The sequence below is a fragment of the Notolabrus celidotus genome, chromosome 9, assembly GCF_009762535.1.
Source record: "Notolabrus celidotus isolate fNotCel1 chromosome 9, fNotCel1.pri, whole genome shotgun sequence".
Classification (NCBI taxonomy): Eukaryota; Metazoa; Chordata; class Actinopteri; order Labriformes; family Labridae; genus Notolabrus; species Notolabrus celidotus.
This window is the reverse complement of record NC_048280.1, coordinates 44,467-49,446: the sequence shown is the minus strand read 5'-3', so window position 1 is coordinate 49,446 and position 4,980 is coordinate 44,467.

Here is a 4,980-nt window from a genome sequence, read left to right as displayed (position 1 = left end):
GAAACACAAAGTCAAACATTAAAGACGACAATGATGATACTGAAAATATTAAATTTAGCAAGTTACAGTGGCAAGGACAAACTTCCTTTAACAGGCAGAAACCTCCAGCAGGACCAGACTCATGTTAAGGCTGATTTCTACTTCTGCGTCTCCTCTACGCAGCAGGGGCTGACGCGGACATGAGCCCCACATACTTGTGCGTCGTTGTGTCCGTGTCGCGCAGCAATTCTCCGCCGAAACGCCTGAGGGCAGTGTGTTCTCTCTGATAGCCGGCCGCCTGCTTCCGGTCCCACTACGATCTCCGTTTACTTTTCCTCAGAGATTCAGAGCGTGTTCTGTTAATCTACAGCTGATACATGTTGCTGTTTATCATACAGACATGATTACATGAAGAATAGAGAGGAGGAGATGAAATACACGGCCGATGTGTGGGATCCCGGAAGTACTGTAAATGTGGGAAAGACAAAGCCGCCGAGTGGACCAATCACAGAGCTTGCGGTCCGCGTCGGCTCTACGGGGAGTTACATTTTGGAGGAGGTGCACGTCAGCTACGTGCGTAGGCCTCGGCGTAGGTACGGGAGCTACGCAGACCCCCGGCATAGGGTACGCCGTTGATTCAACGCAGAAGTATAAATCAGCCTTTAGACACACATCTGCTGAGACCGTGTTGGAGAGAGGGATAGAGGGAGATGAAGAGAGAGAGAGATGATAGTGGGGAGACGGATAGTAGTAGTTGTAGCAGCTGGAGTCTGGACCACGTCCACAGCAGCAGAGATCCAGAGGAACCTACGAGACAAGGGAGCTCAGGGACTCCAGAACCAGGTCTAAGAAAAGAGAGAAGAGGGGGAGACCAGAAGAAAGAAAAAGAGGAGAAGAAATGGTGAAGGAAAGACAGAAGGAAAGAAAGAAAGGAGGGAAAGGAAAAAGGGGAGACAGAGAGAAAGTAGGAAGGAAGGAAGGAAAGGAAAAATGAATAAAAGAGAAGGAAGGAAGGAAGGAAAGGAAAAGGAATAAAAGAAAGAAGGAATAAAAAAGAAAAGAGAGAAAGAAATAAAGAAAGCACGAGAGAACAGAAATAAGGAAAGAAAGTAAGAAGAAAAGAATTAAATGAAAGAAAGGATGAATAACAGACCCCAAAAAAGGAATCTACAGCAGAGATCCAGAGGAACCTACGAGACAAGGGAGCTCAGGGACTCCAGAAAGGTCTATGGTTAGTAACTTTAATGGGACAGGAAGAGTTAAAGTGAGAGACAGGCAGAGAGAGGAGAGAGAGGGAAAGACAGGATCCCAGTGTGTCAGTCTAAGCCTATAGCAGCAGAACTAAGACCTGGTCCAAGCCTGATCCAGCTCTAACTATAAGCTTTATCAAAAAGGAAAGTTTGAAGCCTACTCTTAAAAGTAGAGAGGGTGTCTGCCTCCCGGACCCTGACTGGTAGATGATTCCAAAGGAGAGGGGCCTGATAACTGAAGGCTCTACCTCCCATACTACTTTTAGAGACTTTAGGTACGAGGAGCAGGCCTGCATGTTGGGAGGGTAGTGTTCTAGAGGGGTAAAGGTTAATATGGACTTAAAGACAGTTTGACAGATATAATATAATAAATGCACACAGCTCTTTATGATGATATTTCCTCCATGTTTATCTGCAGACAAAGAGAAGGATTCATCAGCTGATCCATTGCTCCCCCTGCTGGCCTCTGAGCTTCATTTCATCCTTATCATCTTAGATAAACTCTTATCAGGCTGGAGCGTGCATTTCTCTGATATGCATGGTTTGAATATTAACAAAGTACTCTTGTGTCCTTCTTTGCTCCCTTTAAACTTTGATCAGTTTATTTTAATTTTACATGCAAAGAAAGAAAGATTTGAAAAGCATCCAAATCTGTTTTCATCAACATCTTACACAGCAAGCTTCTGGAGCTGGTTAAATAACAGAAATAACAGAGTCAGATTAATGACTGTGACATTAAAATTACACATTTCATGATGATATAACATAAATAACAAAGTAACACAACATGTCACATGATATTAGAAATGAAAGCAGCTTGTTCAGACGATGTAGACTATAACTTTTTGTTAAAACCTCAAAGTGGTCTTAAAGAAAGAAGCTGCAGGGTCTGACACTCAGAGGAATCCTGTATGAGCACAGATTTATGAAACACATGATGGTTCATCTCTACGACTCATGCTGTAATAACATGAGAGACGACATGTATGAGTATGATCAGCCTCTTTACATAAAAAACACTGTAAACATACAGAAACAGTTCCTACCTGTCGTATGGTTCCTGCAGGTCACGGAGGGTAGAACACAATCAAAGTCCATAGAGAGGAGCGTTTAAAGTAATAAAGGCAATAAAGGTGTGATATCATTTCATATCTCTGCACATGGATCTGGTGCTTACATAAGTTAAAGCAACACATTAATATTATACTTTATTTTTTCTTTCTTCACAAAACAACAACTAAAAGAAGTCCAGACTATTTGAGCCACAGACGAAACTTAAGTTTGACATATCAGATTAAATCAGCTGGATCAGGCTTGGACCAGGTCTTAGTTATGCTGCTATAGGCTTAGACTGACACACTGGGATCCTGTCTTTCCCCCTCTCTCTCCTCTCTCTGCCTGTCTCTCACTTTAACTCTTCCTGTCCCATTAAAGTTACTAACCATAGACCTTTCTGGAGTCCCTAAGCTCCCTTGTCTCGTAGATTCCTTTTTTGGGTCTGTTATTCATCCTTTCTTTCTTTCTTTCTTTCTTTAATTTCTCCTTTCTTTTCTGTTCTTCTTTCTTCTCTCTTACATTCCCTTTCCTTTGTTTTTTTCCTTCTCTTGTTCTTTCTTGTTTCATTCATTTCTTTGTTTTTTCTTTCTTTCTTTCCTTTTTCCTTCCTTCATCTTTTTGTCTCCTTTTCTCATCCCCTCCTTTCCTTCTGTCATTCCTTCCCCATTTCTTCTCCTCTTTTTCTTTCTTCTGGTCTCCCTCTCTTCTCTCTTTTCTTAGACCTTTCTGAACTCACTGAGCTCCCTTGTCTCGTATGTTCCTCTGAATCTCTGGGGTGAAACGGGATCCCAGTGTGTCAGTCTAAGCCTATAGCAGCATAACTAAGACCTGGTCTAAGCCTGATCCAGCTCTAACTATAAGCTTTATCAAAAAGGAAAGTTTGAAGCCTACTCTTAAAGTAGAGAGGGGGTCTGCCTCCCGGACCCTGACTGGTATAGAGGATCTTCCCTGAGACGGTTTCAGACAGTTGGTGCAGAAGTTCTGTGGTTATCAAACCCCTTGTTGCAGCAGCGGTCTGGGTGGCTGGTCTCAGACCACCTTGGAGGTGAAGATGCTGGATGTGGAAGTCCTGGGCTGGTGTGGTTACATGTTGTCGTCAGTTGTGAGGCCGTTTGTGTGTACTAACAAATTCTCTGAAACGTCTTTGGAGACGGTATATGGTAGAGAAATGAACATTCAATACATGGCAACAGCTCTGGTGGACATTCCTGCAGTCAGCACGCCGACTTCATGCTGCCTCAAAACTTTAACATCTGTGGCATCGTGCTGAGATCAAACTGCACATTTCAGAGTGTCCTCTTCTTACTGTGGCCAGCCTGAGGCACACCTGTGCAATAATCATGCTGTCTAATCAGCATCTTGATATGCCACACCTGTGAGGTGGATGGATTATCTGGGCAAAGGAGAAGTGCTCACTGACACAGATTGAGACACATTAGTGAACAATATTTGAGAGGAATAGTCCTTTAGTGTACGTAGAGAGAGTCTGAGATCTTTGAGTTCAGCTCATGAAACATGGGAGCAAAACAGGAGGACAGTCTAAACCTGTCTCCATTTGGGAGACCCCCAATAACAGACCAAGTCTTACAGGTGGGACCTTTATTCCAGATTTTAAGGTAGTTGTGGCGCGGCACACAATCATCATAAATATGACCCATAAAAAAACAAGAGGATCCAGAACGTGGTTTCATTGCATGAATCTTTTATTTTAGCAAAAGAAGAGAAAGAACAGATCACTCTGCAGAATACAGTGAAGCTTAAAGCATGTCGCACATTTAATCTGCTCACATTAAAGAATAAAAAGCCTCAGAGTGGATCCAGCTGGTCCTGAAGTTACTTGCTCCTTTTCAAGGGTTGAAGATAAATAAAGATTTAAGACAAATCCTCCAGCTGAGACCAGAACCATAAAACAAAGTGTGCAAACAGACAAAGATGAGAGTCAGGGTTTTAGCAGCTCTGCGTTATCCCAGGATCTTCTTGGAGCAGATGGACGGGAAGTGAGTGTCACATTTGGTGTCGTCCCAACACTTGTGAACTGAAAACACAGGAAACACAAGAGTCAGTCAGCGCTGCATGAACACGATGTTATCACGCTGCTCGTTCTGACGCCGCACAGAGGGACAGGAAGACGTTAATGTACGTTATTACCCGGCTCTCTTCCTGATCTTCAGGCTGTGTAAGAAGCTTGATTCTGATTGGTCTAAACCCCTTGACGACGGTTATTGACTTTCACTAACATGAAACTGATCACATGTCATGTCAAATCAATCCGTGAAGAAGAAATCAGACACATTTAGCTTCTGCTTGTTGACACCACAGACCGTAAGGGGAGGGGAAACCGTTAGCTTCTGTAAGTTTTGTGATGGTAAACGATGTAGCTAAAAGAGTAGCTTCATACGGGTAAACTACAAGGCTAAAATGTTAATTTCAGTTAGCATCAGATTGGTAGATAATGTGGCCAAAATGTTAGCTTCAGTTAGCTTCGTACTAGTTAACAATGATGCTAAAACTTTAGCTTCTGTTAGCTTCAAACTGGTAAAAATGTGGCTAAAATTTAAGCTTCTGTTAGCATGTGATTGGTAAAGAATGTGGCTAAAACGTTAGCTTCCATTAGCATCAGATTGGTAAACAATGTGGCCCAATTGTTAGCTTCTGTAAGTTTTGTGATGGTAAACGATGTAGCTAAAAAAGTAGC